At 42.3% G+C, this 12,364-nt stretch overlaps 1 pseudogene; it reads left to right on the top strand.

The window, feature by feature from the left end:
* The window catches only part of LOC129494629 (cytohesin-3-like), an 87,507-nt pseudogene extending 78,684 nt beyond the window's left edge, over positions 1–8,823 (top strand).
* The last annotated feature ends 3,541 nt before the right edge of the window (positions 8,824–12,364 follow it).

Genomic DNA, 12,364 nt, shown 5'->3' with positions numbered 1-12,364 from the left:
TAAATACTGAGGGGTGCATTTGCTGGATTGTATTGTGAGAATATGCGTATTTTTATAAGAAACTGAAAAGCTAACTTCCAGAGTTCTTCCCTTTTTAAATACATGAGTTTAAAATAGTTTTTTATTTTCCTAAAGAATTGTGAAGTTATTTTGCAACTGCAAAGAAAGTGATGCTTTCCTCCTTCTCTCCTTCTTCTTTCCTTCATCCCTCCCTCTTCTCCTTCTCCTAAAAGGACCTATTTCCATCACCCATTCAAATCAAAGGGTTGACCTGTGGTTTGCGTTGCATGAATAAAGCATGATCCCTTTGAACTTCATCTCCTACATTATGATCGGCTTTCTTGCTTTTCCTTTTAGTTCTTGCCTACTGATTTTAGTAGATTCTCAACTCTGTGGTCCAGTTTCTAAAATTGTCATCTTAAGTTAGAAATATGTGTCATAATACTCTATCCAGAGTATTAAGAAAAGCAGAAATTCAGTGACATGAAAATTTGAAGAAAAAGAAAATTGACAAAGTCTGATAATGATAGGATTGGTTCTTGTTAGGGCTATAGGTACTTCTTATTACCATTTTACCTATTTCTAGAAGTGGAGAGTAATTTTGGAGGTAATTATAATTTCATGCCCTTAGTACTTAATGTTTTGTCAATTTTTCAAAAAGTCACTTTTATATCAAACTAAAAACAAGGCTTATTTAATCAGTAACAGAATTTTATTTTTTATTTTTATTTGTTTAAGATTTTATTTACTTATTCATGAGAGACACACACAGAGAGAGAGGCAAAGACACAGGCAGAGGGAGAGGCAGGCTCCATGCAGGGAGCCGGACGTGGGACTCGATCCTGAGTCTCCAGGATCAGGCCCCGGGCTGAAGGTAGCGCTAAACTGCTGAACCACCGGGGCTGCCCAGTAACAGAATTTTAAAAGAAGATTATGGCTTCCTATATTATCCATATGCCAATTTGCTAACTTCAAATGTGACTTTCATTCTCTGAATTTTGACATGCACATACTACAGTATGTTTGTGTATAAACACATATATAGTTGAGCCTTGTTATTTGTGGATTTTGTGTGTGTGTGAATTCACCTGTCTGCTAAAATTTATTTATAAGCCAATGCCCCCACGTCACTATTTATGGTACTTTTGTCTTGTACCTATACAGAGAGGGAAAGGTGGGGGGGCACTCACTTTGCCTTATGATTTCGGCTGTCATACTGTAAATAAGTATCCATTTTACAGTCCATTTAGTGGCAATATTTTTCACATGTCTATACTTTTTCTTGACAATTTCGCTGTTGAACGTGGCCTCCTCTAGTGCTGAAATACTGTCTAGGGTTCCTTAGTGCACGAAGGCTCTCATGTACCTTGTGAAGAAAATGTGTACAATAAGCTTCATCCAGGCATGAGGTAAAGGGTTGTTGATGATGAGTTCAACAGCAAGGAATCAACAATATATATGAAATAAGATGCTTTTAAACAGAAACATACATGAAATAAGGTTATGTATTGATCAGCCGAGGAAAATATATGTGGAGGCTTGTCAGAACTTAACCCTGTGTTTCCCCTGGGAGCAGTAATTCATTATTCACTAACTCTTTACGGTGACTTAATAGGCCATGACAACCACAAATGGTGAGAATTGACTATATGTAACTCACTGAGGTTTTAAATATATATGTCTGTATCTCTACTCCATATATACCTGTTAGCATATAAAAACACAGGCATACTGTATACACGTGTGTTTGCTTTTCACAAGTTCCCTGGACACACTACCCAAGTCTAAGGACTACTGATTTATTAGGATGTGGAGTTGAAGGAAATAAGACCGAACAGTTTAGATTCACTTGGCTAATAAATGTGACCTAGCATTGTTTCTGCTTGTTGAATAGCAATTCTGGCAATAGAATCAATGTATTATTTTAGTAATAAAGCCTTTTCCTGGGAGTTAGCCTCTAATATGCCTGAGGGTTCTCATTCCCCCTCATTGCTGTCATTTTCTTTGCCAAGTCACTTCCATCGGTTTTCCTCAGCTGGATTTCATTTGCTAACAGTAGCTGCTTACATTATGTCTTAAGCTGGGAAGTGATGATACCATCAGGGAAAATGAAGGGTAGCCATGCCACCTCTAGGACATACTGGCTTCTTAGAAAGGGTTAGCAAAGCAGTGTGCCATGCCTAGGGACTGTTTACCCCCCTTGATGCAGAAATCACAGATGTTCAGTCCACTTGTACCTCCTCCAGGATTGTCTTTTCTTTTTCACATTCAAGAAGTTGCCTTATCGGGATCCCTGGGTGGCGCAGCGGTTTGGTGCTTGCCTTTGTTTGGCCCAGGGCGCGATCCTGGAGACCCGGGATCGAATCCCACATCGGGCTCCCGGTGCATGGAGCCTGCTTCTCCCTCTGCCTGTGTCTCTGCCTGTGTCTCTGCCTCTCTCTCTCTCTCTCTCTCTCTCTCTCTCTATCATAAATAAATAAAAATTAAAAAAAAATAATTTCAAACTTAAAAAAAAAAGAAGTTGCCTTATCCTTTTATTTTCATTATTTTCTATTTCCCAGTTAGAATAGAACACATAGGTAGATACTTATTCAGTTTTCTCTTTATCTGTTACTCACTGCCAACTATGTGTTAGGCATTGTGTGAGACAATGGGGCATACAACATTTCTATTTTAGAGTGGGAGAAAGAGCAAGTAAGCCAGGAAATAGGTGATTTGAAGTAGGCTTCAGGTTATCATGGAAATAAACCAAAGGAATGGAATAGAAAGTCAGCAGGACTGGAGCAGGAAGAGGATTGCCTCTTTAATATGTTGACTAGGGGGTGGGGGGGGGATTTCCTGAAAGAAAGTTTGGACTTGGGTCTGGATGTGAAGTAATATAGAAATGGCTTGTCAGTACACACAATATTTATCTTCATTGTGCTTTTTACAATTATCCTGATTGATTTTACTTAGTAACTAGTAACAACAGGAATGAGTCTACCCAAAGACTTTTCAAGTCTACTAGGGGTAATAATTAATGAATTTTAAAACACTGTAGTTCACGACAGAAGGGGACATGTGCCACAGAAAAATTTTTTTGAGGAAACCGATACTGTTTCCCACTACTGTTACTCATTTATGCATGCACAAATTTATTGTCAGAAAGGCTTCTGCAAAATGTGGTTTTAATTAAATAGATTTGAAGGAGTGATTAGGAAGTGGCTGTCTGGATGGAAGAATTAACAGTCTGGGCATATAATGCATACTTAGATGGTAAAAAGTCATGAATATCAAGTTAGTTTTTATTCCTATTTCTATGGAAGTAAAATGATCACAGTTGTTCATTAAGGCATTTCTACTTCAATACAGAAGGATAGTTGGAGGAGACAAGAAACTGCAGGAATATCTCCACGTGGTTATTGAAAAAGTTCTGAGAGGACTGAACATCACAGGTGAAATGAGCCCTGAAAGAAGATAGAAGCAGTGATATTTGGGAGTGGAAGTAAAAGGCCTAGTATTGGCTTTAAGTATAAGAAAGCTGAGTGATTTTTGTCAGTATGGTACATGAACTATTAAAATATAACAGGAAAATGTTTGGAAAGTTAAATAATGCTTTAGTTGTGAGACTCTGGAACTACTAAGATGGGAGCACTGTCGTCAGGATGAATTAGAGTTTCCCTTTGCATATAATTCCAGGAAGAGACTTTAGAGAATTTCTATCATTTTTACTCTAAATGTTAGATAGAACTCACCAAGAATGCAACGCCCTGGGCCGAAGGCGGCGCTAAACCACTGAGCCACACAGGGATCCCCTCAACACACATTCTTGACAAAAACTTCCAGCAAACTATGAATAGAGAGGAACTTCTTCAACTTGATAAATAGCATTTCCCCTACAAAAACAGAACAGAACAAAAACCTGTAGCTAACATTTTACTTAATAGTAAGAAACTAGGTGCTTTCTCCCTAACATTGAGAACAAGACAAGGGTGTCTTCTTTTACCGCTCCTATTTAACATCATACCAGATGTTTTAAGTAAAGCCGTAAGACAAAACAAAGGAAATAAAACTGTCCACAAATTACACGATTGCCTATTTAGAAAATACAAAGAATTTACAAAAATACTCTTGGCACTAATCATCGATTATAGTATGGTTGCACAATACAAGGTTTACATACAAAAGTCAGTTGCTTTCCCATGAACCAGCAATGAACAATTAGTAATTAAAGACACAAAATATTTAACGCTTCAAAATGACATGCTTAGATACTAATCTAACAAATGTTGCATAAGGCATAGTTCTGAAAAACTATGAAGTTCTGATGAAGGTCTAAATAATTGGAAAGCTATTCTGTGTTTGCAGTTAGAAATACTCAATATTGTTAAGATGTCCCTTCTTCCCAACTTCATGCAATGATTCAAATGACATCCCAGTTAAAATCATAGCATGTTGTTTTGTGTATGTTGATCAACTGATTCTAAGGATTATATGAGGGGCAGCCCCTGTGGCTCAGCGGTGTAGCGCCACCTTCAGTCCAGGGCCTGATCCTGGAGACCCAGGATCAAGTCCCACGTCAGGCTCCCTGCATGGAGCCTGCTTCTCCCTCTGCCTGCGTCTCTGCCTCTCTTTCTCTGTATGTCTCATGAATAAATAAATAAAATCTTTAAAAAAAATAAAAAATAAAGATTATATGAAAAGGCCAAAGTAAAAGGACTGGCATTATCTGACTTTAAGACTTGCTCTGAAGCTACTGCAATCAAGACAGCATGGCAATGGTGACAGAATAGATCAGTAGAAAAGAATAGAGAGCCTAGAGAGACACCTGCCACAAACAGTCAGTTGCTCTGTGGCAAGGAGCAACAGCAGTTCAATGGAGAATTAATAGTCCTTTAAACAAAGGATGCTGGATCAACTGGACCTCCACATGCACAACAACAGCAAAAACAAAAAGTATAAACACAGATCTTACATTTTTGACAAAATGTAGCTCAAACACTGTCATCAACCTAAATGTAAATGTAAAACGTTCACAACTTAAACATTTAAATTACTACAAGATAACACGAAATTCAAGGTCTACATGACCTTGAACTTGATGAGGCGTTTCTACATATGACACTGTAAGTATAATCTATGAAAAAAAATTACAAGTTGGACCTCATTAAAATTAAAAACCTTACTCAGTGAAAAACACTTTTAGGAGAATAAAAAGACAACCATGGACTAGAAGAAAGCATTTACACAAACAAAACTGATGATGGACCTTGGATTAAAACTATGTAGAGAGCATTTAAAACCCTAAAATAAAATAATAAGGAAAACATTCATATAAAGGGTAAAAGATATGAACAGACATATTACTAAAGATAGATAAACACCTGAAAAGACACTCATTAGGGAATTGCAAAAATGAAACAAAGAACTACCAGGAAACCTCTATTAGAATTGCTAAAATCCAAAAAATTAACAGTATCACATGCTGATGGGGATTTAGAGCAACAAGCACTCTCATTCATTGTTGGTGGGAATGCAAAATCATACAGCTACTTTGGAAGACAGTTGGGAAGTTTATTTTAAAAAATAATCATAATTTTGCCATAGGACTCAACACTCCCACATCCTTGCTCAAGTGAGTTGAAAGTTATATCCACCCAAAGATCTATGCAAATGTTGATAGAAGCTTTATTTATAACTGCCCCAAACTGGAAGAAACCATGTCGTTCTGTAGATGAGTGGATAAAAAAAAAACTCTGGTTCATCCCACATAATGGGATGAAAAGAGATAAGAAAAGAGGTAAGGGGCCAGGGTGGCTCAGTCAGTTCAGAGTCCAACTCTTGATTTTGGCTCAGGTCATGATCTCGGGGTTGTGAGATCCAACCCCTACGTTGGACTCTGTGCTCAACACTAAGTCAGCTTGGGATTCTCTCTCCCCCTTTTCCACTGCCCCTCTCCCTGATCACACATGCTCTCTGTCTCTGAATAAATAAATAAAATCTTAAAAAAAAAGAAATGAGGTATCAGACTATGTAAAGACATGGAGGAACTTTGAAGGCATATTGCTAGGTCAAAGAAGTCAGTTTGATCAAGCTACATATTGTAAGATTCCGAATATATAACTTATTGGTGAAGGCAAAATTGTTGAGAAAAAAAAAAAAAACTATGGTGGCCAGTGGTTCAGGAAAGTGGAGTGGATGAGATGTGGATTTTAGGGCAATAGAACTATACTATATGGTATTGTCATGGTGGATACAAGACATTATACTTTTTCTCTAGAACTGTATAGCACAAAGAAATCATTCTTTAAACTGTAGCTGTGAGTTAAAAATAATATGTCAGCATTAATAACGTATCAATATTGGTTCATCAGTTACAGTAAGTGTGCTGTACTGATGCAAAATATGAATATGGGGGATTATAAGAAGTAAAGAGGGGGTGTATGGAGACTACCATCTGCTCAGTTTTCTGTAAACCTAAAACTTCTCTACAAAATAGTCTATAATGTTTTTCTAAAGCTGATATTAGGCACTTACTAATTTTGTTCTGGTTTTTACCATTTGGTGTACATAATGAAATCTCATAATGAAAATGATCACCAACAGGCACTATAGAGAAACATTGGGATGTCTTGTGACTTTGTGTAAGATGATTTGTTGAGTTAAGGATTGACTACAGTGGCCCATCAAGTGACCAGAAGGTGTTTCATGCAAAAGCAGAGGCTCCTGGCTGGCTCCGTCAGTAGAGCATGCAACTCTTGATCTCAGGGTCATAAGTTCAGCACCAAGGTGGATGTAGACATTACTTAAAAAAAATAAAATAGGTAGCACAGAAGAAGAGACTAGTGACTCCAGAAGGGAAAACAGCATATGTTGAGTCATGAAGATGTTAGTAATTGTGTGATAGGACAGTGACTCTATAGGCAGCAGCTCATGATATGGGGAGAAAGTTTAATGTTCATGAAAGTTAACATTTTAGCACAGGATGGAGGTAGAAAGTTGAATGTTCAATATCGACTCACCAATCACCAGCCACTGGGCATTAAAACATATTTAGTATCTTTAAGTAAAAATACTTAAAAACAATTTTTCTTCCTTCAGTTATAATGCTAAATGATCAATAAATATGTCATACTTTTCTTGGATTACAATCTTCTAATGATAGATTATAGTAATACTGTTTAAGATCAAGCTATGTGGCCGAGCTGCCCGGCGGCAGCGGGAGCAGCCTCAACATGGATGAAGGCGGCTGGGCAGTGGTGGTGAGGGTGGCGGTGTGCCTGACGACCTCTCATTAGAAGACAGAGAAGAACTTTTAGACATTAGTCAAAGAAAGAAGGAATTTATTGATGGCACTGAGAGGCTGAAATACGAAATTGCCGAAGTGATGACTGAGATTGACAATCTGACTTGAGTGGAGGAGAGCAAAACTGCGCAGAGGAACAAGCAGATAGCCATGGGGAGGAAGAAATTCAACGTGGATCCCGAAAAGGGAATTCAGCTTCTAATAGAAAATGACCTGCTGCATAACTCCCCAGAAAACTAGCCCAGTTCCTGTATAAACGAGAAGGCCTAAATAAGACTGTGATTGGGGACTATCTGGGTGAGAGGGATGACTTTATTTATTTATTTATTTATTTATTTATTTATTTATTTATTTATTTTTTAATAAATTTATTTTTTATTGGTGTTCAATTTACCAAAATACAGAATAACACCCAGTGCTCATCCTGTCAAGTGCCCCCCTCAGTGCCCGTCACCCCCACCCCCCACCCACCTGGCCTTCCACCACCCCTAGTTCGTTTCTCAGAGTTAAGAGTCTTTATGTTCTGTCTCCCTTTCTGATATTTCCCACACATTTCTTCTCCCTTCCCTTATATTTCCTTTCACTATTATTTATATTCCCCAAATGAATGAGAACATATAATGTTTGTCCTCCGATGACTTATTTCACTCAGCATAATACCCTCCAGTTCTCCAGGTGTTTGTCGAACTCCGTGAGTTTGCTGATCTGAACCTTGTCCAAGCCTCAAGGCCGTTCTTGTGGAGCTTTCGACTTCCCAGGGAGGCTCAGGAGATGGACCGCAGGTTGGAGGCATCCGCGTCCCGCTATTGCCTGTGCAACCCGGGCGTCTTCCAGTCCACAGACACCTGCTATGTGCTGTCCTTCGCCAACATCACGCTCAACACCAACCTCCAACCACAATGTGCGGGACAAGCCCGCGGCTGAGCGCTTCGTCACCATGGACCGTGGCATCAACGAGGGAGGGGATCTCCTGGAGGAGCCGCGCCGAGCTTGTACGAGAATATCAGGAACGAGCCGTTTAAGATCCCCGAGGATGATGGCAGCGACCTGGCGTGCACGTTCTTCAACCCTGACCATGAGGGCTGGCTCCTGAAGCTGGGAGGGCGGTGAAGACCTGGCCGCGGCGTGGCTCATCCTCATCGACAACTGCCTCTAGTACTTGGAGTATGACCGACAAGGAGCCCAGGGGCATCGTTCCCCTGGAAAACCTCAGCATCAGGGAGGTGGAGGACCCCCGAAACAGAACTGTTTGGAGCTTTATAACCCAAGCCATAAGGGCCAGGTCATCAAGGCCTGTAAAACGGAGGCGGACGGCCGAGTGGTGGAGGGGAACCAAGTCGTGTACCTGATCTCTGCCCCGAGCCCCGAGGAGAAGGAAGAGTGCATGAAATCCATCAGAGCAAGCATCAGCAGGGATCCCTTCTAGGACATGCTGGCCACGAGGAAGAGGAGGATTGCCAATAAGAAATAGATCCCTCCTGGCCGTAACAGGTGAAAGTGGAAGCTGAAATCCCGCAGCAGAAAGTTGACTGGGAGCCTCCCCGGACAGACACCCTGGGCCCCACCTCGCCCTCCCGCGGCCTCCCCGGAGGTGGCGCCTGCACGGGGCAGCGGCTTCACAGAGTTGCCGCTCTGGGGTCGCCGAGGGCAGGGCCCGAGCTCCGAGGAGCCCTCTGTGTGGGGCCCACCCGCACGTCCCAGCGCCGCCTCCGCGGACAGGACCTCGTGCTCCGCGGGCCACACGCGTGCTCCCGTGGCTGTGTTCACCGTTCTAGAAGCTGCTGTTTTCTATCAGGACAAGAAAGGAAAAGCTACCACTTTTTTATTCAGAGTTTTTTCTCAGATATATAGGATTATAGCTTTTATATGCCTTTTTATATTCTGAAATTATAACGAAAGATACTTTCTAACAGCATTTTTAGAATGGCAGCTATAAACAGAACTCCTGGACACAAGTATAGGACACAAGTACGTGCACTTGAGGAAACCTCTGTCCACACATGTGCAGTGCACAGGGGCAGGCCCCCCTTTACCCCCAAGGGGCCCTGGGCTGGGCTCCAGGGGGCTGGCGGCCCAGGGCTACTCTTCAGCACAGATGTGCCCCCACAGAGAACCTTCTGAAAGGGCAGAACTTTAACATGGAAGTGATGGTTCTGGCTGTTTCTCTTGTGACTGCAGTCCTGCGCAGCCCGGGTGCTGAGCCCCACGGAGCGGCTGCTTTGGCCTGTGTGGCCCACCAGCTAGTGGTTCCCTGTGGGTCAGTCTTCGCTATTGAAAGCCTGTTGGCAAAACAAATACTTATTACTGACCCAATGGTAATTTGACCAGATCTTTTAACCTAACACATATCGACAAATAACGAGAACGAACCTTACTCCATGTTTTCAGAGACTTACTCTCTCGCAGGGAGAGAGGACGCTGTGGGATGAAGGCACGGGGCACTGCGGGTTTCCTGTAAATAGACTAAAACCCCACATACGCACTGGTGGTGGAACTTCAGAGGATCCACCATCAGGTAGTTGTCCGGTTGCTGTTGATTTCATGGTAGGTGCTCAGGGCAGCTGCCGGAGGGAAGGTGGATCTCTGAGCAGGACGGGGGTGCTGCTGGGTGAGGTTGGGGTGCCGTGTGCTGGGATGCTGCGTCTGGGTGTTTGGGATGAGACCCCCCCTGGCCCACGTGGCTGTTCTGGCGGTGGGTCCCCGCCCCACGTCCACTCCTGCGAGAGGTCACAAACCGTCCTGTGCCACATGCAAGTCCCAGAAAGCAGCCCTCAGACCCTGAGCACCTGTGTGAGGATGTTAAATACAAGTGACTGTTCCTGTGAGTTGCCTTGGTGCTGGAACTGCCCGGCTGCGGGCCCCTGGCCTCGACGCTGCTGACCTTGACGTAGCTTTAAGTCCCACTAAATGCAAAGGCGTCTGAGCCCAGGACTCTCTGACCTGCATTGAACTGATTGTTTCATTCCCAAGCTTTTAGGCTTTGTTACTGTACTAATACCTCAAACTCGAAACTAGTTTTTGAGAAAGGCAAGTATATGTGCCGGCATATATGCAGCTCTGGCCTCCGGTCTTCCACGGACATGCGGCGCCCGGAGCCCGGGCCCAGCGCTGCTCAAGAGCGCTCCGGCGGCGGCCCGATCGGTAGCTCCCGTGAGGGAGAGCGTCCCTCTGTCCTGTGGCCGCCCCAGCTAGGCCCCTGGGGAAGCAGGGCTTTCTGGCCCCGGGCTTGGCCTCAGCGGGGTTGGGAGAAGCAAGCTTCAGGAAAGCCCGGTAGGAACTGTTCCTCCCCGGTCATGGCTCTTTCCCTAGGAGCGAGGCAGAGGCTGCGATGCTTAGAATCCGTGGGACCTGCCCCCCATGTTACGGGAGATCCTCTTGTTCCCCGTCTATGTTGTGACAGTATTAACACGATGGGCACACCAGCCGTCGGACCCACTCCACCTGCGGGCAGGCCTGTCCAGGACGCCGCCCGGACCTCAGCCTCCTCCCCAGCCCCACGTCCGCGTGGCGCGCTTGAATCGAGGCTGAGGGCAGGTGGCAGTGCAGGGGGGGCGCCAGGCGGGCCTTGGTGAATGCTCGAGGTTTAACTGGATGACCCGGACCCAGGCAAGCAAGTGTCTTCAGGATCATGGAACAACTGTCAGCAGTTTAATGTGGTACCAAACGGACTCAAAATAGGAGCTATTTATAGGTGAAGCAAGCATTTAATGCTTCAGATAAAGCAATGCATATTTTTAAAAGTTAAAATGCGTATTATTGACATAGATGTGCTTTGCTGGGGAAATTAGGTCTGTTGTAGACCTGAAACCACACGTTGTGATTTCACATTTTCTTATTTTTTTTTAGACATTTATATTTATGGTAAATAGTTAATATGTAAATAATGTACATAGAGCTTTCTGGAGTGTTTCTTATTCAGTGTGTATACTCCCACCACTTGCATGAATACCCTATCGATATTTTGTTGTAAAATGAATAGCAAAAATGGAAGGTGTATGGCCGTCAAATTGCAAATACTGTGTTCACAAAACAAAAAAGATAAAGCTGTGTCCATTTGGTAATTATTAATTGAATATTAATAAATCATTGAAATGCAGTTGATATGACTGGAACTCAAACTTATGAACTAAAATGTCCTGTAACTTGGATGCTACATGCTGTCTTTCACTTAATTTTTTTAAAGATTTTGTTTATTTACTTGACAGTTCAAACAGGGGGAGTGGCAGAGGGAGAGAGAGAAGCAGGCTATCCATTGAGGAGGGAGCCCTTACACTGGGATCTATCCCAGGACATTGAGATCATGACCTGAGCTGAAGGCAGACAGGCTCAACCTACTAAGCCACCTACAGGACCCCTGTCTTTCACTTTTTAATGACATAATATTTAAATTCTTTTTTCCAAGAGGGTGAGGGTATGGTTCTTCTTTAGAAGTGTCTGTTACTTTGAAAAAAAAAAAAGGCAGGAATACCTATAGGATTTTCTCAAATACGTTAAAATTCGCTCAATTGGTGTTTTTTCTTAATGCAATTTAACTTCCTTAGATTCTTGTGACATTACTTGAATATCTAATGAATATTAATAGTGATCCACCCTAAAAATTAGTCCCAGTGATTTACAGTGATGCAGAGCCTCAAAGCTAGGAAGTGAGGAGGCCTCATATAATGGGCATGGTCCATGGGGAGACCATACAGCTGCATGATCAGAATAATAGAAGTAGTGAAAGAACAAAGCTTTTGTGGGTGTCTGACTGCTAGTTAACCTATTGACAGTTAAATTGAGAGGAAATAAAATTTAGAAGCTTTCCTGCATTCAAGGGAGCTTTTCAGACCACAGTTTCTATTTTTTATTTCTGTGAGATTTCACTGTTCAGCTTAAAGTCTAAAATTCATTATTAAAACTTTGAACTTCCAAAACTTTTTCAGCTTTGCTTCAGGTTAATTTCAGCATGATAATTGTTTCTTAGGATATGGACTACTTTTTTGATTAAAAAATAATTTCAGAATGCACGCCTCACCATCCCTGCCTTCACTATGATTATGACATTAAATAAATTACTTGTATTTAATTCATCAGAGACTT

Source organism: Nyctereutes procyonoides, unplaced genomic scaffold, assembly GCF_905146905.1.
Source record: "Nyctereutes procyonoides isolate TBG_1078 unplaced genomic scaffold, NYPRO_anot_genome, whole genome shotgun sequence".
Lineage (NCBI taxonomy): Eukaryota > Metazoa > Chordata > Mammalia > Carnivora > Canidae > Nyctereutes > Nyctereutes procyonoides.
The sequence above is the reverse complement of the archived record's forward strand: the minus strand, read 5'-3'. Positions and strand labels throughout refer to the sequence as shown.